The sequence below is a fragment of the Neoarius graeffei genome, chromosome 3, assembly GCF_027579695.1.
Source record: "Neoarius graeffei isolate fNeoGra1 chromosome 3, fNeoGra1.pri, whole genome shotgun sequence".
Taxonomy (NCBI): domain Eukaryota; kingdom Metazoa; phylum Chordata; class Actinopteri; order Siluriformes; family Ariidae; genus Neoarius; species Neoarius graeffei.
In genome coordinates, this window is record NC_083571.1 from 75,855,730 (window position 1) to 75,870,357 (window position 14,628).

A 14,628-nucleotide genomic window follows, 5' to 3' on the forward strand; every position below is an offset into this window, starting at 1 on the left:
GAGAGACACTGAGCCTTGAGTTGTTCACGCGCCGCCATCGTGGTCAAATTATGGAGAGCCCAAATCCATAATGGGGAGGGGGGTGTTGAGCTTTCATTGCCCTTATTAGCCACACATGCACTCACAAGATTAGCATCTAAGGGCCTCACTGTGGTCCTCATTGAAAACAATGGACAAGAAAAGACTATGATTGGCATGTTAAAGGCATTGTGCTACAGCCTGGAGATCATGTGCTTGTCAGAAATCTCTTTCAGATAGGTTTCCCAGACAAAGTTTGTGCCTATTGAGGTATTTCACCCACGTGACCAAGTCATGTGATGCTGCCATTTTGGACGGCACGGCTTGAATCAGTTTGAATGTGAGGAAGGTGACAAACGAAAAACAAAAGAAAAAGGAGCGAGATGCAGAAAACACCTTCACTATCCAGCAATGTAGGGCATTTACAGGGTGAGCAGAGGGAGAGGTATTTGCAAAAATTGAGGTTAGCAGGCTTAGAGAACGACGTTTACCTGCTTCCACCAGGATTGTTCACTGACCCATCGCCATACACAGGTTTGGGCGATTAGAATAGAATATTGAATAGAATATTATTTTCCTTTTGATGAATAAAGTTTATAAATACTACTTATATCATGTCATAGCCGGAGCGCGCTAGCGAGCTCCCCCGGCGCGCCAGCGAGCTCCCCCGGCACGCCAGCGAGCGCGCTAGCGAGCTCCCCGGCGCGCTAGCGAGCTCCGGCTATGACATGATATAAGTAGTATTTATAAACTTTATTCATCAAAAGGAAAATAATACATGACAAACAGGAGAACAAAATGTCTGCTACATGCAACCCTAGACAAATTAACACTGCCTTGTTTCACTGCTCAGATGGGTAAACAAACACTGACCCATTTACTTTTTGCTATATATTTTATCAAAATTGCGTTGACTGATAAACTAACCTGAAATTAAATGATCACTGCAAAGTCTGGAGTACTCTGTTGGCTCCCAATCCTGTCTTTTCACAGCTGCAATCCATTTGGCCCTCTTGTCTGGGTCAGTAGGAAACCGGTAAAAGGAGCACACTGTCCCTGTCTGTTGTGGCAGCCCACAGCACAACAAGCAAACACCATGGTTATTTATAGAGTGCTTACTGACAAATTAATCTATTCTAGGTGTCTGTAACACGTTTTTTTCCAAACTGGTTCTCCCTCTCTGTCTGCAGCGTTAGTATGTAGCTTGCCATCCAAAATGGCGGACACCGGGGCGTCATGTGACCCTGTGACGTCAGGTGAAATACCTCAATTGGGAAAAGAGAATTCATCATGTTGTTGAAAAGCTTGGAGATAGACCTGTGTACAGAGTTCAGCCAGAGACAGGAGACTGAATCCTCTGTGTCTTGCATCGTAAACGTCTACTGCCTATTAATGATTTGCCCTTGGAACAAGATGAGCAGAGTCAGCATGCACCCAAGAATAGACAAAAGCAGAAAGAGAACACATAAACAACAATGAAACAATGGAGCAGGAGTCTGAACACTCTGATGAAGAGGATGAATACACATGTTGAATCAGGACCATACCTGTGTATGAAAGAAGAATCAGACACCAAGTGCCTCAGTTTAAACCACACAGTGAACTCAGTGCTGTTGCTCCAGAGTTTCAGCCAATGAGACAGATAACAGGGACAGCTCAATTGCAACAGCCACAGGAACCTGACCCATTGGCAGTGCCAGATTCAGTGCAGATGCCAATCCTGGCTGCTACAACTACTAGTGCATCTCAAAAAATTAGAATACCATGAAAAGGTTCCTTTTTTTTCATAATTTAATTAAAAAAGGTAAACTTTCATATATTCTATATTCATTACATGTAAAGTAATTTTTAAAGCCTTTTTTGTTTTAATTTTGATGATTATGGCTTATAGCTCATGAAAATCAGAAATCCAGTATCTCAAATTATTAGAATATTCCCTAAGGTCAATCAAAAAAAAGATTTACAATACAGAAATGTCCAACTTCTGAAAAGTATATTCATTTATACACTCAATACTTGGTTGGGGCTCCTTTACCATGAATTACTGTATCAATGCGGTGTGGCATGGAGGTGATCAGTCTGTGGCACTGCTGAGGTATTATTGAAGCCCAGGTTGCTTTGATAGTGGCTTTCAGCGTATCTGTATTTTTGGGTCGGGTGTTTCTCATCTTCCTCTTGACAATACCCCATAGATTCTCTATGGGGTTCAGGTCAGGCAAGTTGGCTGGCCAATCAAACACAGTAATATCATGGTCAACAAACCATTTGGTAGTAGTTTTGGCACTGTGGGTAGGTGCTAAGTCCTGCTGGAAAAGGAAATCAGCATCTCCAAAAAGCTTGTCAGCAGATGGAAGCATGAAGTGCTCTAAAATCTCCTGGTAGATGGCTGTGTTGACTTTGGACTTGATAAAATACAGTGGACCAACACCAGCAGATGACATGGCACCCCAAATCATCACAGACTGTGGAAACCTCACACTGGGCTTCAAACACCTTGGATTCTGTGCCTCTCCACTCTTCCTCCAGACTCTAGAACCATGATTTCCAAATTAAATGCAAAATGTACTTTCATCTGAAAAGAGGACTTTGGACCACTGAGCAACAGTCCATTTCTTTCTCTCCTTAGCCCAGATAAGACACTTCTGACATTGTCTCTGGCTCAGGAGTAGCTTGATATTAGGAATGCAAAAGTTGTATCCCCTTTCTTGAAGATATCTGTTCGTGATGGGTCTTGATACACTGACACCAGCCTCAGTCCACTCCTTGTGAAGCTCTCCCAAGTTCTTGAATCAACTTTTCTTGACAATCCTCTCAAGACTGCGGCCATCCCTGTTGCTTATGCACCTTTTCCAGCCACCCTTTTCAGCAATGACCTTTAGTGGCTTATCCTCCTTGTGGAGGGCATCAGTGATCATCTTCTGGACAACAGTCAAGTCAGCAGTCTTCCCCATGATTGTGGTTGTGTGTACTGAACTAGACCGAGAGATGCACTGTGTTCATACTGTTTTACTTAAACTCGAAATGAAATATTCTAATATTTTGAGATTTTTTTTATGTTTTTGTACTGTATGCCATACTGATTAAAATTAAAATAGAAAAATGCTTGAAACATTTTAGTTTATGTGTAATGAGTCTATAATATATAACATTTTCACTTTCTTAAATAACTGATGGAAAATATTGAACTTTTTCACAATATTCTAATTTTTTGAGATGCACTAGTATATCTTCGGAACTAACGGAGGAGCCAACACTAGGAAAGAGGCAGGTTCAGAAGAGCAGGTTGACCATAGCAGGCCTAGACATTAAGCATTTACCACTGGTGGCCCATTGGGCCAGTGGAATTGAAAAGTTACTGGCCCAAATGGAAAATGTAGTGGCCCAAATGCGCGCGGTACCCGCATTCGGGCCACCACATTTCATACAGTTCATAATACACTATGATCATTGATTTTTGGCTAGAAAAGTAGACTTTAGGGGTATATGTTGTTGCCGAGCACAGTGAGGTTGAAAATTTTTGCAAAATATCCCCAAGCCACATCATTGTCGGAGGCAATAATCTCCTCATCTCCATACAAAGTAGGGTCACATTTTCATGACCCCCCCCATCAAGTAGTGTCACTTTTTCATGACCCCCTCCATAAATTCATAGCCCCCCCATAAATAATCTTAATAAAAAATTAAAAAGAGCCTTCTCAAGATTATCACAACTTATATTTTGATTTTGTACCTGAAAACAATACTGACAAAAGACAGTAACTCAGTCCAAATTACCAGCAATGGACTCAAAAACAGTCAAATCAAATTCAAATAAATATATAAAATGTTTTTGCTTCTGAAAATGTGCACTCCACTGAAATAGCAAAAAAGTCAATTTAAGGTTTATAGTTTAGTGCAATTTCCTCTTCCACACTCTCATCTAAAATGCGTGCACATCCTGCTGCCATGGTGTCACTAAGTGTGTCTCGATGGTCATCTGAGACTTTGGTAAACTCAGCCCTTCTCTCCTCGATCTGGCGCTCGACCTCCTCCAGCTCTTGTTCTAGTTCCTCCTCGGTCGGCTGAGACTGGCGGCCTTCCCAGACAGTGAAACCAGGACATCTAGAACGCTGACCAGAATTCCACCACCTGGTAACAGCAGAGTGGGCATCAAACTGGTCAAGACTAGGGCCTTCCAAGGTTAAATACAGGAGTCGATTCAGTTAGACTGTGGTCAGAGATGAACGCCAATCAGTCTTCACTCGTTTCATGCACGAAAATCCCCTCTCACAGACTGCAGTACTCACTGCCATCACTAGGTATATTTCTGCAAGTATACCCAGACCTGCAAACTTCTTCAGATCAGCTAAAAATGAAAATAAAGACAAGTCTATCAATAATGTTTGTATTGAAACTTGAATGAATGAATGAATGAATGAACATTTTCAGTACAAAGGGGTATACATTGCCAGATCAAATTATGTCAATTAAGAACAAAATGAATAAACAGTTATTAATACAGCACCTCCAATGAAGGATATATTTTGAACTATATATTTAATTTTTTCTATTAAACAAAGACTCACCTCTCTGTAGAATTTCTAGGAGTGTTTCCCTAAGGGGCACTTTCCTGTTACGGCAGAATGCCTTGTTTAAACGGTATTCCCCAAGAACTGACTCTACATCTGTTCCCTCAGAGTCTAGCAGTTTCTGGTAGTGGTAGCAGAGGTCCATAATGTCCTCTTTGCCATGCAGAACATACGCTTCCTTATCCTCAACCTTTGGCCACAAGCTGTAATCAAGTGCTCTAAATTTCGAGATTATGTCCCCAAGACATGACTGTACGTGTGTAATCATGGCATCTGTAAATAGAATTTTAAAAAATTAATGTGCAATGTTAGGTGCAGTGGTAATGTGACATGGTCATGGCCAACAAAACACAGAAATAGAGATTTAATATTTGAATAAAAAATTGAACTTTTTATGAAGTAATTGGATACAGTTATGCAACCAAATCATTTCTTAGAAAATAAACTTGAACTTAAATAATTACTGGTAGAGATTGACTATTTCTATATCTTGCTCAAAAAGTTTTTACTCAATTTACCTGTTATTTCTTTTCTTTCTGCAGCTAACGTGTTGTTTACTTGTATATTGGTCAACTCAACATCTTGATATTTGTCTGTCAATGCTACACTAGATATTACTTGTGTCTGCATGATCCCAGAATCGAGAGATATTTCAACCAGGCCATTACTGCATGTCTCTTGGTACTGTACAGCTTCACCTTCAACAATTCATCAATATTCATCAATTATTTTAGCAACAAAATAGAAATATGTATTTTGTCCTGCAAAAAATAATAACTGATAATATATGAACACTGTCTTATCACAAGTCATTCAATGAATACCTGATATACATGTATATTAAAGTATTTACCAGGAGTCAGTGCATCCAGTTGAAAATTCTGGCTAAGTGTTTTGAGCACATCCAGAGCATCACACATGAAATGCATGAATTGGACATTCATGCAGTCTTTGAGGTACCGCAGGATGTTCTTTGCTCTCCCCTGGACAGCTGCTGATGGCTGTGGAGTCCTCTCTGGACTTATCTGGTCCTCAAAGTGGGCGACAAACACAGAGTAACTTGAGCATAAAATCTGGAAAAAATATAATAAAATATTATGAAATACTCATTGCCAGATTAAGGACTCTTATAAGGATTATAAGATATATATATCTTATAATACTTTGAGTTTCAAAAATTATCTTGTGAGCTTGTATAGCTAGTTGGTAAACAATAAAATATGTTTAAATCAAATCAAAAGTTTTGAAAATATATTTTGAACAATCACTTCCTCTACTGACATGCTTCAGTGATGGCCTGTATCAATAATAAAATGTACCTTTATAGTTTTGTGAATATATGGAAGCCACCTGGCACCCTTGAGGTTGGTTGGTTTCAGCACTTTTTCTTCTAGCACCTCTGCTAACATTTGCAGTTCTCGTAGTGCCTTTGGAGAATAGTGGTATTGTTCATACAAAAATACCAGCACCTGACGAGGGAAAATAAGAACATCATTAAAGTATATTTATCAATATTTTATACCAAGGCAACACTGCTATTAACTTTTTAAATTATATATTTTTACACTATTGTGAACATATTTTTAATACTTTGAAATTTTTCTTTCATATTTGCTCAAACACTTTTTATATATCAAAAGTCAAATCAAATCATTATAGACATTGTTAAAGTTTTGGAACTTGAACATTTACCTCCTGTAAATGCTTTAACTTGGCATTCTCCTTGACTGCATCTGTGATGCCCAATTCCAGCTGGTGGGCAATACAATGTATTGCAAGGAGATAGTCGATCTCACGTTTCAGTTGGGCTGCAACCCCATTTTTCCGACCCATATTTACCGCAGCACCATCAGCGCACAAGAATACCATTTTCTTCTTCCAGTCCGCAATGCCGGCTTCAAGAAAGACTGAAATGAAAAATAATATACCTGTAATAACATCCATCTAGATATATTTGGTACACCATCTAGACAAGGGGGTTGTACTGAACATTATAATATTAAATGAGACTTACCAGTATCTATAGACCCTTTTCACGTGACGTCACGACAAACGCGGCCGCCATTTTGGACATGTACTACCAGTAGTTTACCACAGCCAGCATTGAGGAACGGCAGCAAAGAAAGTGTTTATTTTCAGCAAGACTTCCATCATGCCACTATATTGTTGTGCACCTGGATGTAGTAACCATCAACAAACAAGGCAAGGGTTATCATTTTATCGGATCCCGACGGAGAAGATGGATAGCGACCATTAACAGGAAAGATTGGCAGCCCTCGGCATACCAACACTTGTGTAGTGACCACTTTGTTGGAGGTAAGACGAATAAAATTAGCCAGAAAAGGCATTACATTGCTGTTAACATTCTGTGGCGGCGAGTGTGTAACCAAATAGGCTAAAATAACCCATTGTAACTTCTGTTCTTCTGTAGTAGCTATTAGCTAACGACATTAGCTAGCGTTGTGTTCCTTTGCTGTTGGTAGACTGTAGGACAGATCAGAGGCAGTGTCCTACAAACAGCGCTTAATTTGAGGGGGAGCAAGCCGGAGCGCGCTCCAGAACCTCGGGCGTTGGCTCCGGCAGCTATTTACACTGGATCCGGTGATCCGACACCTCTTTTGACTATGTGACAAAAAAAACAAACAAACAAATAATTAAATAAAAAAATGCAAGTTTATTTAGTGTTAATGTCTGATTTTGATATCTGTCTTGTTGGTGATTTCTCTCATGAAACGACATCCACAAAATATCTGCAGATGAACTTAATTTGCAGTGTTATTACAAAACATGCCCAGAAGCGCAGCGCCGCCCCCCCCCTCTTTTTTTCCGCACCGGAGCCGCTCATCCTCTGCGCTCCGGGACCTCCCACTTTACAAATTAAGCACTGCCTACAAATAAGTGTTCAAAACAAGAGGAACATGTATTTGTCTCTTAAATCCAGGCCGTTCCCTGTAATCTGTAACAACGGTTGGAGAAAGTAATGGCAAATAGTGAGTGCACAAACCGTAGAAGGTAAACTGTACACAGCGCCAGGGCAGTGTGATGGTATGTCTACTTTTAGATTGTGTTAGCTTACCAATGAACACACTCGTCACTCGACGAGTTTCACGTCTTTACGACGGATACTTAAATGTGTGTTAGGTATTATTGTTGCAGTCTAAGCAGTCATTGTAGCAGCTAGATGAGCAAGAACCGAAAGGGTCTGTGCCATAAACCGTTATTTCTGTACGGCGTTGCTAATGTGTCGTTACTGTTGTTATTTCTCCCTCTGCTCGCCCTGTAAATGCCCTACGTCGCTGGATAGCGAAGGTATTTTCTGCATCTCGCTCCTTTTTCTTGTATGTTCTCCGTTTGTCGCCTTCCTCGCATTCAAACCAATTCGAGCCGAAGTCCGCTACATGTCCAAAATGGTGGTCGCGTTTACGAAGGTCACGTGACTGAAAAGGGTCTATAGCAGACAGGACTCCCTGAGCATTTGCGTGTTTGATATCCTCAATCCCCAGGTAATATTGTAGGACACCCTTGTTCTCATTGAAAAACTTGACATAAACAATCTCATTCTCGAGGTTGCCACTGTCGGTCGCTCCATCAATCATGACACTCATAAACCTGGCAGATTTTAATTGAGTGATGAATTCTTTGCGCTCCTGGTTGTAGATGTCCACTGTGAACCTACAAGATTAGAAATAGAAGAAATAACCATTATATGTATTGTATGTATAATAACCAGCTTTCAGGACTTTTACTGAAACACAAATTTCCAAATTCAATGAAGATTTTCCAATCTATAATTAATCATTGGGCAAATAGTTTATCAGATGATAATAATTGAAATTCAGAATATAAAATTTGTCTAATTAAACTTAAACTTTCATTCACATTTTAATGTGACAGTTAGTATCTTACCTTGCACAGGCTCTGTCGGACTTGTACCATTTTGGCATGTCTGATCCAGTTCTTGTGTTAAGATCAATCAGATCTGGGTAGTCTGTGAAAGGCTTTTCTTTATTCACGATGTAGTAGGCAACGTGGAACATGTTTTCCATCTGTTGGTGGAACTTGGGGTCGATATCTCCATTTCTGTGAATTCCTGTCAAAACTCTAGGTTTTCCATTCTCTGCCTGAGTCTCTGCTTTCTCTCTCTGTTCACACATCTCGTGTGACAAACTCTTCTGATGGGGATCAAACCCAGTGCATGGCTCCGCTAGCTGGCCCTTGTACAGTATTGAGCTCCTGAAAAGATTAAAAATCCACTGCTATTGGGGTAACAAAACGACTAGAATCTACCAAATACTAGAGGTATTTGTATTTTGTAAATACAAATTTGTATTTTTCACACATATTCCTCACCTCTGTTCACAAAAACTAAAAAAATGGCTATTTTCTTGCAAACTTGTAATAACTTTTACCTAGCACATGTTGTCATTGAATTTTCTTGTTATTCCACAACGTTTCAATTAAAAAAATATATATTTTTGAGACATATTCCTCACCTCTGTTCACAAAAACTAAAAAACATGGCTTTTTTCTAGCAAACTTGTAATAACTTTTAAACTGGTGTATGAAATCATACCAGATGTCTACCAGGACCAGGCATAAATACTCACTTGTCAGCGACATCAGGATATTTCCTGCAGATTGAACACCATACAGTGTTTGTCTCGGCGTCATGGTGCAGCCATGGCCATCTTTGTGTCCATGAGGGTATGAACTTTCTCTTTCTCTCATACTCTGCCTTCCTCTCCTTCACTTCTTCATCTGGCAGCTTTCTCTTTGCCCCAATCCCCTTGGCAAACTGTTTACCTGGCCTTTGGCCAGGTTGGGGAGTGTGGAGTTTGAACATATTTGAATTTCACCGTTCTGGTGGTCTCTTTGCCGCAACCGTCTTCGTCTACAAGATGCTATTTTCCTGCCAAAATGACGCTTCCGAACAGCGCCAAACATCTCCGAAGATGCACGAAGACGACACACTCCTGCCGCGGAGCGGAGCGTGACGAAAACAAAGATGACGGACCTCGTATCAAAAAGGTGCATTTTACGAACAATTTCTTCACAATTCTGGGTAAAATATGAGTAATAAGATTTGTTAATTTGTATCGTAACGTACTGGTCCGCCCGGGCCACTGTTTGGCCAAATGTAGTGGCCCGAACTGGCCCGAAAGATGTAAAAAAAACAGTGTTGGGCAAGTTACTTCAAAACTGTTTTGCATTATTTATTACTTGTTACTGTCATTTTAAAGTAATTAGTTACATTACAATATTACTGTATTTAAAATGAAGGCATTACACTACTATTGCATTACTTTTAAGTTACTCTCACCAAAATAACTGGAAGTATGGATTTGGCAATCTAAATGTAGCTCAAGACGCTCAATTAGCTCATCACACATCCAGTGGAAGGTGATGTGGTATCTGACTGAGCTAGGCTTATGGTTAAAAACAATAGAATATAATAGCCACAGTGATGGCTCATGGCACAATACAAGGAACAATCATCGCAAGAACAGACAAAAGGTGAAAGTCTGGCAAATTGTGATAGAAATACTAGGCCTATTCATATTAACATTAATTGAACTGTATTGTATTGTAATGTCTAAAGATATGACACGATACAAAATTAGCATTTCTATGCCTTTATTGTTTTCAAGTTTACAGCATAAGCATAGTTTATGCTTCATAAAAAAAAAGATTAACCCTAAGGAATATGACTCCATTTCAGAAATTTGACAAAAATGAACATATTATGGCAAATCGTAGCCTACAATAAAACTGGCCTGAAAAAAACCCACAAGCCTTTTAAATCACAGCTAGACAATGACTATTAGCTATATGAGGCTACCCAGTCACATTTCGAAAAACATAATTAGAAATAACAAAATCAAAGTGCTTTTAATGATATTGAAGTGCTTAGGCATATTAGCCATCGAAGGAAAGGCAGCTCAATCACTTTAGTCTGACTTCCGACCAGAAAAAAAACTGTTATACAGGACAAAAATGTAAACAAACTGTCAGCATATCTTCAACACCATACTCCGCCACAAGTCTCCTAACCTCTTGAGGCTGAAGGAGCATCTCAGAGTGGCAGAACGTTAATTTTGGCTGCTTTGTGATTTTATCACCACTCTCATCCTCCGCTTGCTTCCTTGCTAACTTCATGTTACTATGGCACCTCTGTAAATGCTTAGTTAAATTACTGGTGCTATTTCGGGAAGTGGACAGTTCTTTAGGTTTAGCATACAAAGTGCATTTGACTACGATGTTCTTCACATCCTTATTTTTCACAAACTTAAAGTAATGGGCGTGTGCCCATCTGGAGAATGTGCTATCCGACATTAGATCAGCTGCAGGTTCACTCATCTCTCTCTTTTGTCTGACTAGCCTAAAGGAAAAGGAAGTGAAACATTTTGCGCGGACGTTTCACTTCTGCTGATCTCGCGTGATTTTGGCGAATTTGTATGAAGGGAAAAAAAAACCACCGCTTCATTCCAGGTTAAAAATGCATTGTAACGCGCGTTACTGACATTTGTACCGAGTAAAATATTACCAATTTTTTTTCTGTAATGCCTTACATTACCGCGTTACTGCAAAAAGCAATGCATTACAGTAATTCATTACTTTTGTAACGCATTACTCCCAACACTGTAAAAAACACCGCCGGGCCATCGGGCAAGTGCTAATGTCGAGCCCTGCATAGTGTCCCTGTCACAGAGCCATCAGAGGATGAAGTGCTGCCTGTGAGGAGGTCAACCCAAGCAATGAAATGTCGAGAAATGCTCACATACCTTCATATCAGCCCTGGAGGCCTGGAGCAAACTTGATGTTTGCCCAAGTCCCTTACCCCTTGCCATACTACCCAGCTGTTCCTGAACCCTGTTACTACCCTACACCAGTGTGGACATGCTAGACCTGTATCAGTGTACACAGTAACTTAAGACATTCAGTTGTATAACTGCAGTAGACTGTACATTGACTGTCAGGCTTTCTAGACTCTTGACAAACTCTTAACAAACCAAACAAAGACACATTACTTGTCTTTATTTGGTTCTAGATGCCTGGAGACATTTCTTGAAGCAGGGGAGAGTGTAGTAGCTACATGTTCAGTTTTTACATAAACGGACACCCCTCCCCCAATTTTTGTGATAAAATGAACTATTTAAGCATTATTTACACAGTGTTTACATCAAGGTAATCCACCTTTCTGTCAGTAGATGGTGTTCTCATGCTGCTGTGGATTCACTAGAGGGACTCTGTAACAACAAGCTTGGCTCATGCGCAGCTCAGAAATAAACAAGCTCTGGCTTGAGCAAGACTCTAACTTTTGGTTCTCTTTCTATTGATCCATAGATCTACAGTGCTGCTTAGGCTGTATAATGCATGTTGCCAGCCCAGATACCTCTACAGTAGGTCTGGAGCCGGTTACACAAAGTTAATGCAATGCTACTAAAGCTAGTTAGCAACATTCAGGGTCTTATGGACTACCATTTTAGTCTAAATTAAATAAATATGGCATAGTAACACATATTTCAGTTTCAGGTTTCATAACAGGTTTTATTTCAAAATGGCTTTTTCTAGAGGCTTCTTTTATTTCATAATGACACTTTTTATTTAATTCTCCTGTAATCTGTCAGTCAGCACCAATAGGACTGAACTTATTCAGTGATTGGCTAATTCTTTGCAATCAATTATATTTGCCTTGACCAGGCAGTGCTTATCTAGCACAAGACTGCCTGCTAGCAAATGGGTGTAATGAACATCCATCCATCCATCCATCCATCCATCCATCCACTATCTATAGCCGCTTATCCTGTCCTACAGGGTCGCAGGCAAGCTGGAGCCTATCCCAGCTGACTATGGGCGAGAGGCAGGGTACACCCTAGGCCTAACACATAGACACAGACAACCATTCATGCGCACATTCACACTTAAGGTCAATTTAGATTCAAATAATATAAAAGGTTTTTTTGAAACACTGTGTGTGTGTGTGTGTGTGTGGTCCGTCCGTATTCTATTCCGGGGCCAAATGCATAGAGTAAAGGCGGCGGTTAGTCCTCGTCTCACCCACTCGTTGATTTTGGGTACTGATTGGCCAGGGTTTAAAAAGCTGATGGAATATTTAACACGTAGTGGGTCCTGCAGTAGTAGGTAACAGGAAGTTCCGGGTGTGGCATTGACTGGAGAAGCTGTCACAGAGCTGTCTACGTCAATACCGCGTCAGAGTGAGGAGCAGCCCGCTCCTCCTCCCTCTCTCGGGGATTCCTCTGGGGATTTCCTGGTAGAGCAGTCACGAGACGAGACTCTGCGGCATGCGTTTGACCAAGTGAGAGTAATCGATGGTCAAACTTTTCAGCCAAGCGCGGCACTGACCTTTTCTTATTTTGCTATTATTAAAGATAGATTGTATCGAGCGATGCAGGACACTTAAACTAGCAAACGAATAACCCAATTGTTAATCCCAAAGAGCTGTAGGGAACTCGTATTCCATGTGGCTCACTTTAATCCTATGGTTGGACACTTGGGGCAAGATAGAACACTAGCCCGAATAATGGCCTGGTTTTATTGGCCAGGGATTCACGGGGATGTCCGTCGGTGGTGTGCGGCATGCCGTGAATGCCAATTAGTAAATCCTGCAGCCACTCCAAAAGCGCCTTTGTGCCCTCTTCCTCTAATTGAGACCCCATTTGAGTGAATTGGGATGGATCTTGTCAGGCCATTAGATTGGTCAGCACAGGGATATCACTTTATTTTAGTTCTGGTGGACTATGCAACGCGACCTTCACCTAGCAAAAACTAAATCCAGTATGTTCTTGATCTGCGCGCAAAACTCCACACCTTCACGGACCTAACCCAGGAGAATTTGCGGCAGGCACAAGAATGTCAAATCCGGCTGTTTGACAGGCATGCTCCTTAGAGAGTTCATGCCAGGAGACAAAGTGCTCATATTATTGCCCACGTCGAGCTCCACATTAGTCATCAAGTGGTAAAGGCCCTTCGAGGTCACACGGTGAGTTGGGGACGTCGACTATGAGGTGAGGCAAACGGGTAGGGGCGGGGCATTGCAAATCTACCACCTCAACCTTTTAAAATGCTGAAATGAGGGGGTCCCCATGGCGTTGGCATCGATAGTCCCAGAGAAGGTGGAGCTGGGGCCGGAGGTGAAAAAGATAACATCTCGGACCACTCCAGTCCCTTGTGGAGACCACCTCTCACCGGCCCAACTCACAGAGGTAGCCAAGTTGCAAAAGGAATTTTCTGACATGTTCTCGCCCCTTCTTGGTCACACCCACCTCATAGAACACCACATTGAAACACCCCCGGGGGTGGTAGTGCGTAGCCGCCCTTACAGCTTGCCCAAACACAAGAAAAATGTGGTTTGGGATGAACTCAAGGCCATGCTCGAAATGGGCATAATCGAGAAGTCCCACAGTGACTGGAGCAGCCCAGTGGTCCTGATTCCCAAGACCGATGGGTCAGTCCGGTTCTGTGTGGACTATAGAAAGGTCAATGCGGTGTCTAAATTTGACGCATACCCAATGCCTCGCATTGATGAGTTGCTTGATCGGTTAGGCGCTGCTCGCTTTTATTCAACACTGGATCTAACACTGGCGGCACGGTGGTGTAGTGGTTAGCACGGTCGCCTCACAGCAAGAAGGTTCCGGGTTCAAACCCAGCAGCCGGTGAGGGCCTTTTTGTGTGGAGTTTGCATGTTCTCCATGTGTCTGCGTGGGTTTCCTCCAGGTGCTCCGGTTTCCCCCACAATCCAAAGACATGCAGTTATGTTGACGTGGGGCGGCCTTGGGCTGAGGTGCCCTTGAGCAAGGCACCTGACCCCTGACTGCTCCCTGGGCGCTTTGGTGTGGCTGCCTACTGCTCTGAGTGTGTGTGCGCGTGTGTTCACTGCTTCATATGGGTTAAATGCAGAGGATGAATTTCACTGTGCTTGAAGTGTGCATGTGACAAATAAAGGTTTTTTCTTCTTTTCTTCAAAGGGATACTGGCAGATCCCCTTGACTCCTCTATCCTGAGAGAAAACAGCCTTTTCCAC